Below are 18,501 nucleotides of genomic sequence, written 5' to 3' on the forward strand. Positions count from 1 at the left end.
TGTGCGTGTGTTTACCATGTGGAAGCTGCCTAAGATGAATTTTAGCAGTGCAAAAAGACTGGTGGCGGGGATAAGTGGCGCCTCCGTTCTGCTGGGGGCAGTGAGGAGCAGGCACCAGGTGCTGGGGACAATGGTGCTCGGTGTGCGCCAGCAAGGAATCCCCAGTGGACGAAGCCGCAGCTGCAGGGACTCGGGGGGCAGTGACCAGTCACACGTGAATTCTTGCTCAGGTGGACCCACAGCTGCCCAGAGTCGACTCGGAGAGTGAGTGCTCAGCGACGGCGCCTTCTCCGACGGGGAGCGGTGACACGTGGGGCACCACAGGGCTCAGTCCTGGCCCGGCGCTCTTCAGCATCGTTATTTATGACTTGGATGAGGAAGCGATTATCACATTTGCGGATGACACGGAACTGGGCGGGATAGTGAATGCCCAGGAAGGTAGAAAGGAGATCCAAAGTGGACTTGATAGGTGGGAGCCTGGGCTGGAGGCAACGGGATGAAGTTCAGGAGGGACCAGTGCCAGGTTCTGCACCGAGGAAAAGGGAACCGAACGCGCCGCTGCGGGATGGACGCCTGGCTGAGCGGCATGCGAGCGAGGGGCACCTTAGAAGCATTGTCGCTCGCACGCTGAATACGAGCCAGCCCTGCGCGTGGCTGTGAAAGGGCAGGGGCTACGTCAGGCTGCACCGGTGGAAGAATCGCTCCCAAACCACCGGAAGCGCCAGTGCCCCTCGACTCAGCACTGGCCGGGCCCACCTGGAGTCCTGTGTCCAGCTCTGGGCACCTCGGCTGAGGAAAGATGCAGACGAGCCGGGAAGGGCCCGGAGGAGGCAACGAGGATGAGCCGGGACTGGAGACAAAGCCCTGGGAGGAGAGACGGAAAGCACTGGGCCTGCTTAGCCTCGAGAAGAGCAGGCTGGGGGGAGATGGGGGTCGCTCTTTCCAAATGCTTGGAAGGCTGTCACATGGGCGGGGGGCGGCGGGGCATCTCTTCTCAATCATCCCAGAGTGCATGGAATAGTGGACTCAAGTTAAAAGAAACCACATTTAGACTAGACAACGGGAAGAATTTCCTCATTGTCAGAGCAGTACCACAGTGGAGAAAGCTGTGGACTCTCCCTCACTAGAGACATTCAAAAGGCATCTGGAGAGCCCTCCAAACGGGATGGTGCAACGTAGGGAACTGCGATAGCAGGGGGAAGGACCAGAGAGCCTTTTGGCCCCTTCCAGTTCCACTACTCCAGATGAGGCCTAACCAGTGCTGAGTAACGGGGAACTAGTACGTTACGGCATAGAAAGGTTCACTATAGAGGGGGGGGGGGGGGGGGGGGGGGGGGGTGATTCTGCTGTGCACAGAACAGAGTTCCACTTTCCCCCCAAAAAGGTATATTTTATGCTTAGCAACTTGTAGTGAGGGGCTCATTTTCATGTGCATCTTGGTTTGTTCTTTGATTGAAAAATATTTTGCCAGATTCAGCAAGCGTGAAAGTGTAAGGCTCACGGCTTTCCACTCCATGAATTGAGGAAGTGCAAATCAGATCAGCTTGATCTGAAATGGAGGGTGAACAAAATCCTCAGGAATCTCAGCGGGCCCGCTGCCGACACTTGCTTCCTGTGAATTTCTGGAGCATCCGATTGTGATCAGCTGGGACCAGATGCTCAGCTCACTTGACCTGCTCTGCCACAGGAAGGTAGTCCACAGGAAGACCGTGGGAAGCAAAAGGAGTTTCACCCTTTGCAGGATTCCTTAGGAGGATCGCACATGGCTTCATGTTGCCCTTCCCTCACCGCCCCAAATCCCTTGGTGCGCCCTCTCCCAGGTTATCCTGATTTGGGTGAGAGTCGCCTCTCGCTAAGCGAGCAGACCTTCTGCTCTTAGCAGCGGGGAGAGAGCTGCACACCCATTGGAGTATAATATACATATTATGCAATGGGTCTTATGGACTCTCTCTCTGAATGGGTTCTTTTACGTGCACTTTTAAATCCTACAGCCCTCGCAGGAGCATCACAAAATGGCTGGGTTGTATAATCTTGTGGTTCAGCGTTGGCTGGAGTTTGCAGCCTGTGTTTACCTTGCTACAGTTCTGTTTTAAAAGCTGGAACTGAACAGAGTTGCCCCCCTGGCGCAGGCTGGGGGTCTGCCGTCCTCCTCCTGACGGTGGCCCAAGACTCTACGGATCTCGTTAGACGATGTGGGCCAGGGCCATGGCTCAGGGGCAGAGTGCCTGCATTTCACGGAGGTTCAACCCTTGCGTCACCCCTTCACAAGGTTCAGGTGCCAGGTGACCACAGGAATTGCCTGGAGACCCTACGGAGCTGTGGCGAGGCACGAGCAGAAAGACTCGCCGGGACAGCTGTGCAAAGCGGGAAGGCTGGGGGAGCAGCATCCATGAAGCGGTGCCGCGCAGCCCCACGCCGGCCGCGCAGAGTTCTCCTCCGCCCGCTCCCTGTGCAGCAGCGGGTGAAGCAGCTCCACCATTTCTCCAGCAGGACCCCCTGGGGCCTGGATGCCAGCACGAGGCCGCTGGAGGCCAGGGCGCCGTGGGAGGGTGCCTGCCCTCCACGCAGGGCGTCCCTGGTTGGTTCCCGGTGGCATCTCCAGCTCCGCCCAAAACCCTGGAGAGCCACTGCCACCAGTCACAGCAGTTGTGACACAGAATGGATGGGCCTCCGTTCCCCAGTCTGGCCCAGATGCTGCATGCGGCCTAATTTGGCATCCTCTGCAGGCCAGGGATGTGGGGGGGGGGGGGCACTCGAAGCCCATCAGATGTCCTGGGCTCAACCCCCTGCATTCTGCCCCCTTTCAGTGGCCCTGAGTCCAGGGGCTGGGCAGGCATCTGGGGGGCTGCACCTGATGCTGAAGGTGGCTGGTCATGGGGGGCTCACCAGGAAAGGAGCCCCCCATGACCACTAGCCACACCCCTTTCCTGTGCCACGTGTGCTGAAGGAGGTTGCCTCTTGCACATCTTTTTATTTATTTATTTATTTATTTATTTGGGATATTTCTAACCTGTCCGATCAGTACATGTCTCTGGATGGCTTACAACAGTAATTCAATAAATACAACGTTAAAAATATCATACTAATACCCCAAACAATAATAATACTAATAACCCTAATAACCCATGACTGGAGTAAAAACATAATTAAACTTTCAAACTTTAAAATACTGGGTGAATAAAAAAGTCTTGACCTGGCTCCAGAAAGCATATGATGTTGGCGCCGGGCGAACCTCTCCGGGGAGCGCATGCCATAGCGGGTGCCCTCTGCAAGTCCCCCGGCGTTCTCCGAATGCCCTGCAGCTGCTGGAAGACTGGGCCGAGCGCAAGAGGAAGCCCAGTGATGCTTGGAGGGACAGATCCTGATACGGTTTGTCCCAGCCCCTGTTCCAGAGCTCTTGCCCCACCACCCCCAGGGATGGTGAATCTGCCAGCATTCTGGCAGGTCCCCTTGGCCCTTGGGTGGGGAGGGATCTTTTCCTCGCAACATGCTCTGCTCAGAAGTGCTGCAAAAGCCCCCGCGGAAGCCCCCGCAGCCCCCTCTCCTGCCGGTGTGCCCCCTTCTCCTTCCGCACGCTGCGCACTGCCCGCTTTCGGCCTTGTTGGCTCCTCGCTCACTGCAGGCCCTGGGCTGGCCTCTCCCGGGTTCTCCTCTCCCAGGCTCTGCTGTTCCTTCCTATGCACATTTAGCCATAGAAAAATTCAAAAAATAATAAACAGATGCTGACCAAAAATGGGCTTTCTCCCATAGATTCCTAGTGTGAATCTGTATATTTGGGGAGCTTTGCATATTGGGAAGGAGGGAGGGAAGTGTGAATTTTCCAAGTCCGAATTTGTACAGATGCATGCAAACAACTTTGCACTAAATCACATTCCAGCAGTGAGCGGATGGTGAAGAAAAGGCACTTGAAAATCCACAAATCATAGAAGAGATTCCACCAAGTCCATACATCCCTGCCCCCACCCCCTCCACCAAAAGACACCTGTGGAGGCCCCCCGACCTGGAAAATTTATGCACCCCTATTCTAAGCAGGCCTGCATAGATTTGGTTGCTGGGGGAATCCGAGCAGAAGGCTGCTGGGTCTAGCCAGGACAGAGCAGAAGAGAGGCTGCGGGAAAGGGTGGGCTTCCACCGGCTTGCCCAGCGATCGCCGAGGGTGGCCCTCTGCAGCGTCCTGCGAATCTGCCACGATCGCCATTCGTGCTGTGCTGCTTGCGCTGCACTCCAGAGACGAGCTCAAGGTGGGAAACGTCCAGTATCCGACTCCCGCCTTCAACCGAGATGCCAAAAAGGGACTGCAGATCGGAATGGGGCCCTTGTGAGGTGGTGAGGCGGCACCTGCCGGGCAGCCCCCTGGTGCAGGGCAGCCCGCCTGGCCCTTGCGATTGCCCCCAGCGCCGCTCAGAGCCTGGTGGCCCCAGGCATGGCTGCCGGCCTGCGCCTCTGGCACGGTCTCCCAGAGCTCTCCTTTGGGCCTCACATGAGTGTGTGTGTGTGTGGGGGGGGGTCCATGTCTACTTCCAGGGGGCTACTTGTGGGGGCTGGAGGCTTGGCCAGATCCTCCCCATACGCCCACCGTGGGCTCACCTGTCAGCAGGGGGAGGGCAGCTCCCCCAAATGCACCAGTGCTGTGTGGCATTGTGGGAAATGTGGGGCCGCTGCTGGATCCCTGCAGAGGGGTGGTAGCCCAGGTGGGGCAGCTGGGCCTTTGCAGCTGACCGATCCTGCCAGGGGTCACGACTGGACAGAACCCGGGTGGGCAAGACCTCCTAGCCTGCCCGCCCGGACCCCCCTCCTCACGGCTGCCGGCGCAGGTCCGAGCCACCCCACGGCCATGGCGGGTGAGCCGGGCAGAGCAGCCCCTGTGGACCCTTCTGCCTGGTTCCTCAGGAAGCCCGCGAGGAAGCCGGCTGAGTCCCCCATTGACGGCAGATCACAGTTGGCAGCTTAAGGCAAAGATTTCCCCCTTGCTGATCGCAATTGGCAACTTCAATCAGAGCGAATTAGATCGAGCAACTGAAGGGCGGCCGGCAGCTGCAGGGCGTAGTGGCGCAGAGCCTTTTGCTTGCTGTCGGAAGGGAACGTCTGCCCGATGCCGCTCCTGCGTGAGGCGGGACGAGGAGAAGGCGGTCCCTGCACTGCCGAGGAGCTGAATTAATCACCCCTGCCTCTCCTTGGGAAATGTAGTTCTGCCCAGAAGCACCACCAGGTCTCGTAATTCGCCTGCTACCTGGCCAGCATCCTCCCACCTGCGCTGCTCACCGCTTAATGAGCCTGGGCTGACGGTCCACGATTTCGGTGCTGAGCTCGGAACGGATGGCGGGCTGCTGCCCAAGCTCGGTCCACCAGCAGCCACGCCTCTGCGGTGCTCCGGCCGCATCGGTTGGGCTGACCCCTGCCCACGTGGGGGCCGCTCCCCTGCTGTGGCTCCGCAAGAAGGAGGACGGCTCGGCAGGGCCCACCTCCCTCCACGTCGACCGCCGCCTGGGCGGCTGCCCTCATGGCCCCGTCACCACGCTGCTCTGGCTGTGAGGAGGCAGGGCATGCCTGCAGCCACAGCTCCCCAGGGCTCTCTGCTCTCACACACGTGCGGCCGCGGCTGCCACGGAAGGCGCATTCGCTTTCTGGGCGCGGACGTTGTTTTCTGAATAAACGGCAAGTGCACTCGGGTGCGCTCACCCGTCGGGTCAACGAAGGCGGGAGCACGAAAGGGCGCTCGTCCACACCATCACAGCAGCACCACTCCCTGGGAGCAATGGCGGTCCACCTGGTGGAAAACCATGGTAACTTTGCAGTGTGGACAAGAGGTTCAGCCACTTTTAAGCAGAGTGTTAGGTTATAATGGAGTGACCCCGCGCCATCAAGCTTGGAACTGGGCTCAGGAAACAATCTTAAGAAGTAGCTGCCCGGAGTCTCAGCTCAGCTCAGCTCTGAGCCAAACCGGACATGTCACGGCCCCCAGGACGTCACTGGGCACAGCCCACCAGTGAGCTTCCAAATGCCTCTTCCTCTCAATCGGGGCGGTACCTTTTCCCGTTTGGGGCCTCTGGGGGGCTGCGTTGGCTGGGACGGCGTGTCCCCAGGCAGACGCTCCCTGCTCCCGCATCCTCTCCTTGCAGCAATGTCCGGAGGCTAAAATCCAAGCCGCGACACACTCCGTGGTGCTCAAGGGGAGAGTCACAGCACCATTTCTCAGGAGGGGGGGGGCATAAGACGGTTTCCCCCTTGGGAGAAGATTCCAGAGACAGGTGCACGCCCCCCCCCCCATGGATCCGGGGGAACTTTTGGGCCAGGGTGTGATTAGTGTTGTGCAGACGAGCCAAATCCAAATTCATAAAAAATTCCCCTTGGAAGATGGATCTGGCAATGTCCACATCAGATTCTGGCCTTGCTTTCTTTGTCTTTTCGCAGGATTTTGTGCATATTTTCCACACCCATGCACCGATTACGTGCATCTCGGAAATGTGCATATTCTCCTCCTACTGATTAAAGCCCATTTTTCCAGTCACAGATTTGTGTTTGAGTCTCTTTTCAGCCCAGAAGATGCAAGCTGGGCACATCCTGATAAACAAGAAACTTTAATGATTTTTCATATAACCCCATCCTAAATGGGGTGGAAAACCAGACATAGTTATCCAGAATTTTTGGACTACAGCTCCCATCATCCTAGGTCCACTGGTCATGCTGGCTATGGCCCATATGAGTTGTGGTCCAGCAGCAATACCTGGAGGGCTACCAATTCCCCACCCTTGATGTAGTCCAGCCCCTTTGATGACACCTCACGCTGCTGCCGGCAAATGGCTGTGCGCGGGTAAAAGGGGGAAAGGGCCGTTGCTCTGGGCAGCCTGAGCAGCCCCACAGATGCCACACAGGCTCGGAGCCATGGCACCGTTGTCCCAGTCCTCTGGCGCTATTGTTGCACTGCAATTTGTGATTCGGTTGTTTTGTCCCCAGGTGAGCAGAATCCCAGTTTGTCGATTGAGTTGTGAAAGAGCCACCCTGGCCGAAAATCCCGGCTGCCCAGTGGGAAAGGCCAGAATCAGGCTGGCAAAGCGGCCTCAAGGGATCAGTGGGGTAATTCCCGGGAGAGGCTCGGCCACAGGGAGCAGGATGAGAGAACCCCCTTTCCCCCTTGCTGCAAAGATAATGCTGTGCTGTAGCTTATGGGGCACAAGCAACCGGGAAGCCCATCGGCTGCCATGATTTCCCTAATAGTGTCTCGTCATGAACAGCTTCATGAGGGGCTGGGCAGCAACACGTGGATAAACACGGAGAGCCAGGATCTCTGCGATGCAGGCTTGGCTGCGCACGTGGCAGCCTTTTCTTTTTTAACAGGACTGATCTGATTAAAAGCAGGGGGTTAAAGGGGCCTCATAACTTCCGCGGAAACACCCGAGACTCCACAAACGAGCAGCACCTTTGAGAATGTGCGAGACTCACTGATAAAGGGCAGAGTGTATTCCTGGCTGAACAAGCCACTTGGGCAAACATCCCCCAGAGGTCCTGGTGTTCCGTTCTGATGCTCCTCTTGGAGCGAGGCCGTGCTAACACTGTGCAGCTTGCCTAGTTAGCCCTGCGGTGAAGTGCAGGAGCTGAACGGACGCCCTTGTTCGCCGTGCTTTTAGCATGCTCTGCAAATAATTGCACACTCCCCGTGTTGTTCTTCTCAGTGTCTCATTTTCCACAGCCATCAGTCCCCTCGGCCTCATTAGCCCTCAACGCCATCTCAGGCTATCGATCGGGACAATCTGCGGGGTTTGCAGACTGCCACAGCCGTGCGAGGCAGAACGAGGCTGAAGACACACGAGGCTCGGTGCCAATCTAGGCCACTGCTTTGCTTTCCCGCTGAGATGTTTGCCATTGGAGACGATCGAGGCGCTGGGAATTCCTCCCGGGAGCGCCGCGCTCCTGGTTAGCCCTGCTCACTGCCCTGAACTAGATCAGGAGAATGCACGTTTTTTAAGCTGCACATTTTCCCTGGTCAAAGAGATACACGTGCTAATACATGAAAATTCGAGTCTTTTGGTTCAAATTTATTTGTTCAAATTTATACTTTTGAATGCAAAGACAAATTTAGGAAATTACAAGAATTTCCAAGAATTCCCTTTGTGCTCGTGTTCACATTTGGGGTGAGGATGGGGCACCTTCACGTGATTTGCAAACGGGATAATATTTTCACACATCCTAACCAAATGCCCGTAGAAAGTCCACGAGCAGGATTTGGGTGCAGAAGTGCCCTGCCGTTCACACATTCCCGCAGCAGAGGCAGGGAGCAGGGCAAGGTCTCTTCTCCGTCTTCCCAGAGGGCAGGGCCTGGAAGAACAGGGGCATGTGGGTGAGCTGGGCCTCAGGCAGTAGGGCAATGGAACCCACGCTGAGGGAGCGGGTGGGCTCCCCCAGCCTGGCGGCGTCCCAGAGGCAGCAGGGCAGCCACCTGCAGAGGGAGCCTGGCCTGGAACCTGGGGCCCTGCACCGAACAGGGGGTGGGACCCCCGGGCCTCGTAGTCCTCCCCGACTGCCCTGCCAGGGCTCTAGTACACAGAGGTCTCTGGGAGAGATGTGCGTCAGGCGGGAACAAAGCTTGAGACTTGAGCAGAATCGGGCCACTTCAGCCTAGTACTGCTGCCTCCCAAGACGAAGCCACCTCCCTCCAAAGGCAACCCGACAGAAGTGGCTCTGGCTCAGAGACACACAGCGCTCGAGCTCCTGAAGAAGCCCTTCAGTTTCATGGCTCTGAAAAATGCTTAGGCTCAGAGGGAGGGGGGCAGTCGAATAACCAGTCGGTCAGCCTTGCTCTGCCAGCACCGTGAGATGGCCGTTGCCCAGCATCATCCAGCTTCAACATTCTTTAAAGTTAAACTGGTTTCCAAGTATCATAACTTCCTAACCCTTGTACCTGTCCTTCTGAAAATTGTGATGTTCTCATCTGAAGACACTTCTGCTTTCCTAGAAATTGTCCAACATGTATAGGAAATTTGTTCAGTGAATTATCCCTGCTACGCACACACACACAATTTGGGGACCCCACTTTGACATGAGCCACTGCCTCTATCCGTGTGGAACTTTAGGTTTCTCTCGTGGGGACAGTACTAGGGTATCCGTCATTCTCAGAACAATAATCTACAAGGAAAATAGAGAGATAAATCCTTCCTCTTAGGAAGTCCTTCAATTGTGAAGGCTGCTCTAGACTGAAACACAGTGTGCTGATTCATCTGAAAGCTGGTGGGCTCAATCCCCTTCAAAGGATTAGCAACCAGCAACTTCATTCAGTTCTGACAATAAATAAATGGGTTATAAGCAGCTCCCTCTAAAGAAAGCTCAGAACAGGAAGATGCATGTCCCGCACTCCTCCTGGCTGCGCTTTCTGATACTTGGCAGGAGTAACTCCCCGATGAGCAGCCACGATGCTTGCAGATATTATCCAATTCTTGCAGAGAGAAAAATGTGACAGCCTAAATCATGGCTGGAGATCAATGCACAGCTCTAAATCATCCTGACTGGTAGCCATCAATGGACTTTTCCTCCATGCATGCATCTGATCTCCCTTTAAAGCTGTCCCAATCTCCTTATCCACCTTCTTCATACCCCGCATAATTTTGCACAGCTCTGTCACGTCTCCCGTTACTTGCAGCGTGTCTCGAAGCAGAATGGTCCCACCAGCAAACAGTTTCCTCCCGGGAGGTCACTCTGGTCCTTGATCTGCTCTGCCTTTCCCCCCATGTCTTGACTCTCGCTTCCGAGGCGCACTGACCACAGCTGCACAGAGCATTCCAAAGATGGCCCAGCGGTAGCCTCGCACAGGGGTGGAGACATCCTTCTGGAGCTGCCTGGTGTTTCTTTTTGCTTTGCCCGCCTTGCGTCGCCTCAACTGGGCTGCTCCGTTTTCTGCTCCTTAACCAGTGACCAGGCCGTAAGAGGGAGCTTGTAGGACTGCCTGCCTCGGGCCCCAAATGCCTCGCCTGAGCTTGAGACCACGTGCTCCATCTTTGTCCCCTAAAGCAGGAACATATTTCAGGATCAAATCCAGCTCTGGATGCACACATCAGGCCATTCTGGTCGCTCCCAGTTCCCCTTTTCTAGTCTTAAATGAGAATCACCCGGAACTTTGAAAATGCTCCAAATATTAAGCGCAGGTCTTCGCAGATGGAGGCTGCAAGCAAGCAGCATGGTTTGCACGGGGACTGTGCTCGCCTGCTCGCCTGCCTGGTCGCTTCTGTGGTGGCCTGGATGTGCCCAGCAGGCAATCGGGTGGCTTCCACCCTCTTCGCTCCGTTGGCCTGAATCCCACCAGCCACCGTGCCGGGAATCCCATCCTGTGCTGGATGGCTTGAGCAAGTCCTGCAGCTGCCTCTCTTTCAGGGGGACCCTGTGGTAGCCGCATTCTGGAACCATGGAAGCCATGAGCCAGGAATGCTCAAAGGAGCCACGGTGAAGCATGAAACCCACAGAGCAGATCACTGTTTCTTATTGTGTTTTCTAGAAACCAAATGCTCCATGCAGAAATTCCATGGCAGGGTTCGGACAACCCGGACCAGAAACCACTGTGGCTTGTGCCCACTGAGAAATTTTCTTGAAAATCTATGTGCATTTCTGATGGATGAAACTTGTTTTCTGTTCTCTGTTTCTGCTTGGGAAAGGAACCAAAACAAAGGTTTCCAATGACAAGAAAGGGGATTTTGACTAAGAGTTAGGAAGAACTTCCTGGGGCATGACCTGCTCACCAGGAGAACCGTGGTTTGCTCCCTCTCTGCTGTCGTCCCATCAGCCCTCAAAGGGCTAATTCCAGTTGGCCTTCGGAATGTAGGCAGGCCTGTCGGGTCAGAAGCTCTGTGGCGCAGTTCTGGTCCATCCATGAGTGGGGTGTCCATTTAATTATCACTTTATTGATGGTAACAAGGGGCCTTGAGTGCCAGTCTTGGTAGAAAGGTGAAATGCAGGGCAAAGAACTGATCGGTTACAGTGCAACACAATGGAGGGCCCTATTTACCAGCAAAGCAGGGCTGCCTAGGAAGGTGCACCATTTTGAAGCGGAGGCTTGGGGGCTGCCGGTCAGACGCAGCGCCATGGTGGATTCCTGGCCCCAGCAGGGCACTGTACCAGGTCGCCTCCAGAGTGCCTTCCGGCTCTGGGGTTCTAGTCCTTGCTCAGCCATGGAGCTCCTGGGGGACTTCAAGGCAGTCACCTGACTCAGCCTACAACAAACACTTTTTGGGATCTGGACCATGCGTATTTGGGGAACCACAGTGGTTTTAGCCAGCCACTGCAGCACTGGCCTTCGACCATCGATTTCAGAGCCTCTATTTTGGCCAAGGCTTTTCCACAGAAAGAATGAGTCACGTTGGGGTTTATGCATAGCATCAATACAGCTCAATTACCTTTTCTGGCTGGGTTCTAACGAAGTGGGAGAGTTCAAGGATCAGCAAGTGCCGGAGAGCTGGAGTGGCTTGAATGCTGGTCTGGGACTCGGGAGATGAAGCTTCAGGTTCTCACGTGGCCCTGGAGCTCACAGGGCGACGGCGATCCAGTCCCTCACTCTCAGCCTGACCTACCCCGAAGTGTTGTTGCTGTTATTGTTCTTTTGAGGATAAAATGGAGAGGAGAAGACCCTCATAAGCTGCCTGAAGCTCCACGGCGAAGGAAGAAGTGCTTCATAACAGCAACGGCGGTGAACGTAACACCGCACTCCACCCTGCCAGGAGCGGGGTGGGTTTGAAGGAACCCTCTCCAGAAGGGGCTGACGGTCATCTGTCGCAGCCTTTCCTGCCCCGGCGCCCTCCAGATAGTTCGGACGTGAGCCCCAGCCCGCACGGCCCCTACCAAGGATGCTGACAGTTGCGGTCCAGGCCATCGGGGGCGCCGGGTGGGCGAAGCTGTTCTAGCCATTCCGGCCAATTGAAGAAAGGAGATGTGCAGCAAACGGGGGGGGGGGGGTCACATCCGCGAGAGCCTCCGACACGCACCGCGCGGCAGCCGCTGGGCAAACCCCGGCGGTGCTCATGTCTCCTGCCTGCAAAAGAGCAGGGAGCCCCGTCTGAGATTCAGCCGGGACACCTTCTGCCTCTCTCCACTGGGCCCCGCCTGCACTCGCCTGCCGCCTGGGGCTTCTCCAGCAGCAGGTTGCTCTGCCGGGGGGGCCAAGCGCTGGCTGGATTTCACTCCCCGCAGCACTGGGGTGCCCTCGCCTTTGCCCCCGGCACTCCACTCCCCCCGAAGAGCAGAGTTTGCAGGGGTCCGCCAGGCACACCGGGAATGCGGGCAGCGTGGGTGCCCGAGTCGGACCCGAGCAAGTGCCCCCCAAACCCCCCTCCTGACAAGCGACTCCCCAGATGCAACAGCTCGAACTGCTTCCGGTCTGTCTGGGGGCTGGTTAAACACTACAGAAGTGTTAACCGGCTTCTGCCTAATCTTATGCACACTTACCTAGAAATACTGTAAGCCTGGGAGAGGATGTGCGTCGGATTGCCCATTTGCAATGAAGAAGGTCTCTGGGTGGTGTTGGCTTACTGTAAAAATGGAAAAATAAGCGTACGTGTCCAGGGAAGTTCTGCATAACCACTGCCAAAAGACCCTCTTTTGCAGCCCCGGAGGCCTCGGGAACAGAAGGAAATGATTCTTTAGCTATGCTGTGTCAATTTTCAATGAAACAGCATCTATTGCTATATCAAGGTTCTTTTTATGCAGCATTTTATTGATGTGAAACGGTGAGCAGCAAAATTAATTGAGCTACAACCACATGTGCAATTGCATCGTTTACTTTTTATCAATTCACACAAGTGTGTATGTGCTGTGATGAGACACTATTCAAGAATAATTTGCATGCAATCACATCTACAATCACATCAAGGCTGCTTTATGAACACGCAGAGTGGGGGAAACAGACAAAGGGACTGAACGCTTCAGCAAAGCCCCGCCAGGACGGAGCTGTGCGAATCTAGGGAGAATAAAGCAGAACCGTTCCAAGCCAAATCGGGCCCGCCTTGAGACTGCTCTCTCGCCAACTCGCCCTTAGACCCCTGGACATACTAACTGCTTAGATGGTGGTAAATGTGGGCAGTTTATGGAGGACAGTCCTTCTGAGGGCTGCAATTTGTTCCTCTGAAACAGCATACCTCGCCTTCCACTCCAGAAAGGAAGGTGCAAGGCCGCTGTCGCATGATGGCCTTTTATGCCGAGCTGGGGGCGGGTGGAGCAAGAGCGGGAGCCTGGAGAGCCCGGCCGCTGCGCTTCCTGATGCAACCTCCCAGTCCAGCTGCCACACACAAGTGACCTCGACGGGGGCAGCTGAGCCCCACGGGGCAAGGACCAGCACCGCAGGCCAGCGCTGCCATCCTGTGGTGGCAACCCCTGAGCTGGGCTGGCCCGCGAAGCAGCAGCTGGAATTCTCTGGACGGGTCACTCTGTGGGAAGCAGAGCACCCCAGTGAGGGTCTGGTGGCCCCCCGTCAGGAAAGCTGCAACGGGCCTGCTGTGCCAGCACAGGCATTCTCCCCACAAGGGCTGCCCTGGTCTTAGTGGCTCACCCGGTGGCTTTCCTGGCTTTGCAGGCTTCAGGCTGGGTGTCAGGAAGCACTTCCTGACGGTTAGGACCCCCAGGGTATGGAACAGGCTCCAAAGGGAGGTGGTCAGGCCCCACCGGTGAGGGTGTTCAAGGACAGGCTGGACATGCACATGGGCATGTCGTGAGCGGAGCTGGCTCGGGCCGGGGGCCAGCCCAGATGACCTGGGAGGCCCCCTCTGACTCACTCTGTTTCTGTGTGGGGTGCGACCCCTCAGCCTTGAATGGGAACCCCTGCACTTGCCCCTGCACTTCGTTGCTCTCTGCCTGGCTGTGCTACGTCTGTCCAGCCTCCTCTTCTGCCTGCCCAGTGATTGGATTTGGGGTGGGGGGGTGCTGGTTGCTCCCTTGTCCCAAGCCCCCAGGTGACCACGGAGTGCCAGCCAAGACCTCCCTCCCCTCCAGATGCCATGGACCGCCAACGTTCCTGGTGGAATTTGCTGTGACTACAGATCCAAAGAGGCTTGTGACCAGAACCTGTGGTTGAAAGATCAGCAGTGACCCCGTAGGCCAGTGACCTTCAGGGGACCCTAATACTGCGGAAGATGTTGTGTGAATGGGCCCCCAGTGCCTCCCGCTCTTCCACTCCATTCCATCTGGTGGTTTGATGGACGAAAGGATGGCCCACATCTCTTCCAAACTGCAGCCCCACCACTGAAGGTGGGCAGAAGCGCAACTGCTGATGCCGCTGAGTTCGGAAGAAACCCAGTGGGCCTCCGGCCGCTGCTTATCTTTGAGTCAGCCAAACGGAGCTCAGCGAATTTTGCAGAATTCCACATATCTATTTCAAGCATTGCCTTTCACTTTCTGCTTGACATCCATGCATAATTTCATGGACATTACACATTTCTCCTATAGATTAAAGTGCATCCAAAAGAGCAATTAATTTCATGCATGCTTGTCTAACATCTGCATTTTTCTTTCACAGTTTTGTGGTTCTTCTGTGCATTACGTTGTACGGATGGAAACAGAAGGGCTTCTACTGCCCATTGCGTCCCGGTCTGGATTCTCTTCGGAGAGGTGAGAACTGGGTTCGTGTGGGTCAAACTGAGCTGAAGCAAATGTCTCACTGAGCCCAAGTTCCCAGTTGCTCCTCCACACTCTGAGCATGCACAGATGGTTGGTCTTCCCTCGCTGCACCAGCTGTTGTGTCTTCTCAGTCTCACTCAGTATTTTGCTGCGTCAAACCTGCATCTCTACAACTTTCACACTGAGACTCCTGCACTTCAACAAACAAACAAACATTAATGGTTTGTCTCCTTGGAAGACTTGATTGCCAGGGCATTATTTGTTTTATCTTTAATCCATACCGAATCTGGGGGTGTGGGGGGGGGGCGGTTGCTGCAAGTGCCTCCTCACAGAATTCATCAAATCACTTGGAGACTCACGTCGGGCGGCTCATTGATGCTTCCCAGCCCGCATCATCCGCAACGGGAAAGAGGGGAGAAGAGGTAAGCAACGTGCTGTCCTTCATACAGCCCATGCAGCCTGCATTTACTTTATGATCATCTTCACATATTTACAGCTGTCTTCTGGGGATCTCAATGGGAAAACAATACAGAACAAAAAAGCAGAGCTAGTATTAGAGATGTGTTGGTATCTGCTCTGATTTCATAGCTGTCTGTTCATGCATAAAATACTGCTTTTGTATTAAACATGCCTGTGTATTAGTATGGAAATCAGCTCTTCAGTCTGAGTCTGCGGCCGGTCCCCACTCCCTGCTCCCTTCCGCGTGGGGTGGGAACGCGGTTACCCCACCCGCATGGAGCCGTGGAGGAGAGGCTGCGTAACAGCTCGCCTTGGGCATGAGGCGGTCACCAGCCGGGAGCCCCGGTGCCTGCGGAGGCCTGGGGGGAGGTGGTCATGCTCGCCCCCAGCTTGACCGAGATTAAGGACACCGCTCTGGAGCAGGTGAGGCGTGTTGTGCTCCGACCCAAAGGAAGACGAGGCACAAGAGCTGGAGGAGCGAAGGCCGTGCCCCCACTTGAATGCGGCGGCCAAAGGGCAGCAAGGCAAGCACCCCGTGGCGGCAGCAGAACGGCGGCGTGCCGGGCTGTGGCCAAGCCTTCCCTGTCCGGGACGTGGGCAAGATGGGCGGCCGGCCACCTCTTGGCGGAGGGAGGCCCTCCTGCCCGGGACCCATGATCCTGAGCACGGAATCCGGGCAGGCCTCTGTGGGATCCTCTCCCCTGTGCCCGATCTCCCCCTCCTCAGGGACCCACCTAGCAGAGGTTCCTCGGGATGCCCCCCGCAGAGGACCTGCTGGACCCGGTCCTGCCCTGCCTCGCCTGGAGACCCTGGGCAATAAACGGAGGGCCGCCAAGCACCCCCGGAGCGGCTCCCCTGCCCCACGGCTGCCTGCTGGTTCCCCTGCCCCTCGCTCTGGCCTGGACTATGTGGGGCTGAGAGGCAGGAGCAGGAGACGCCCGTCAGTGGCGAGGAAGGCAGGAGGAGCAAGCGCAGCCGGGTGGGAAGGCAGACCCCACGGAGGACGGGGCCCTGGAGGGAGGCTGGCCCCTGGCCCCTGGCAAGCTGCAGAGGCCCCTGCAGCGATGGGCAGGGCCAGAGGGGCCCCGGGGCCCCACCACACGGATGCGGCACCTTCGTGCCGCTCGTGGCTAGGTCTCTCGACCTTCTCCAGGGACTGGGAGAGAAGCACAGCAGGGGCATCACACGACTGATGCTCAGCGAGAGGCAGGCCAGGGGGCAGGGGCCGAGGGAGGGGTGTGACCACCGGGGGAAACCTAGGGCCAGTGTGGGACCCGGAGGAGCAAGTCTGGCCCCCAGGCTTAGGGCCCGCCCCTGCCTTCCTCAGCCAGCGAGGTGCCGACAAATACCTGCGCTGCCCAGGGCCGGACAGGTGCCGCCTCCAGGCCGTCCGCTTAGCCTCGGTCGAGCCGCCTCGCCTGCGCAGAGTCCTGCCGGGCTGCGGCCACAAGTTTGCGTGGGCAGGCGAGGCCGGAAAGCCACGTGGGCCCACCCACCGGGTCCCGGCTCCACCCGGCTCTGGAGGCACGGTCGCGTTCCCGGCATTACAGGCTCTGCCCCCCCGTTGCCCCCCTTGACTTCCGGGTTGAGGCCCCCGTCTGGAGCGCCCCCATCTGAAAACGGCGACTGGCTAGAAGTTTTTGCCCGTGCTGCCCACCCCCCACGCAACGCTCGTGTCACAAACCCCCCCCCACACACACACTTGGCAAAGCCCCTCCGTGCAGAATGCCACAGCGTCTCACTCAGCCGTGACGCCGCGACTCCCATCGACGCCTGGACCTGCTGGACAGCGGCATGTAATTAGAGGACAGGAACTGTGGCAAAAACGGGACATTGATGGCAAACATTCACACCAGCCAAACGCCATGACGCTCATTTGCTTGCGTTCTGTCATTAAACCCCGACACTGACGCTTTGTGCATGTTAAAGACAGAGCAGCTGCAACACATCCGTGCAGCGGGGGGAGCATTTCCTTCCTGCCACCCGCCTGGTCTCCTCAACAAACCTGAACCTTTCTTACCACCATGAATATTTCAGGTCTCAGATGTTGCCTTCTTAATTGTCAATTAAATCCCTACTGACATGCTGTTCTGATCAGCTTAACCAGTGGGGAGAGGGCCGGCCCATTCCCTGGTTTCCAGGTATCATCATCACCTCCTCCATCATCTTCATTGTCATTAATATCGCTATTATTATTTGAGAACGAGCCAGAAAAGTCACGTGGCTCCTCTTTCTCTCCTGCAGGAACTCAGCCTGGGCAAAAGGCTTCCCTGCACACAACGCAAACTTGCACCGCACGTGCGTGACCGCTCTCTCTTCTCCTAACGGGTCCTGGAGTAGAAAACCAGACTTTTCCAGGACTGCTAAATTTCCACTTCTCCTGAGAAATCTGTGTGTATATACCTAATTCAACAGTGTATGAAAATATTTGCAGGCGCCACCTGGAACTGTTTTCAGGTAACAGTCTCCAAGTACGTGCAGTGCAAGGAGGCCCCATTACGGTTACTATTACGTAGCTTTACTACTACTAGTAATACTCTTCAGGTGTCTCTCCTGCCTTTCCTCCTTTTTCAAAGGACCCCCAGAGACTTGCAACACCCCTTCCTCCTCTCCATGTTATCCTCGCCAAAGCCACCCTGTGAGGGAGAAAGGATGGGAGGGAGCCCGTGCCTGGCCCAGCAGCCCCGAGCAGGCCCCAGGGCCGGGCGGGACGTGACCCTCGATCTCTCGGCTCCCAGAGCACTGACCCAGCACAGGGACCCCCACACGGCAGTGGCCCTTCCCCTGTGCAAGCAGCCCAGAGCGTTTCCCCGATATCAGAAGCAGCCGGGGACACAGCAGCGATGCCTCTGCCTTCTCGACTCCTTCCAGGGCAGAATGGCTGTGGCCAGAATTCCGGCCTCTGCCCTAGAAGCAGACAGAAGGTGCTCTGGCAGGCCCAGCGTGGGGGGTGGGGGGGCGGCTGCATCCCGGGAGGCAGCCCAGAAAGGAGGCTAACCAGGGAACAAAGGAAGAGCGCCCCGTGAGAGCGCAAGGGGCCTCCCGTGGGTGGGAGTGTGATTCTGGGGTCGCCCCCACCCCGGCTGCACCTCACGGATCGCTCGGTGCCGTTGCTCCAGGGCCCATTCATTGATAATGCTAGATTTTGCAGACACCCATTCACACTGATTTCTGCAAAGCTGCACTTCTGCAAATGCGCTCTCCCAGAATTAGTATTCCCATATATTAGCCTAGGAGGGAGGGCGTGTTTTGGTCTGTTTTTAAAATCACGATCCGTCTTTTTCTAAGACTAAATTTGCATGCAATTCAGACAGAGCCATAAAACCTGGCCTGCAAGTCTGGACGGTGCCCGTGCAGCTTGGGCAGCATCCCCAGGCTGGGCTCTTCGCCCTTCGGAGCCATCTGCCCAGCGAGACTGCTCAGTGCCGTGAGGATGGGGACGAGGCAGACAGCTCTCGC

This window comes from Varanus komodoensis, unplaced genomic scaffold (assembly GCF_004798865.1).
Source record: "Varanus komodoensis strain SLA01 unplaced genomic scaffold, ASM479886v1 scaffold44_3, whole genome shotgun sequence".
In the NCBI taxonomy this organism is placed as follows: Eukaryota; Metazoa; Chordata; class Lepidosauria; order Squamata; family Varanidae; genus Varanus; species Varanus komodoensis.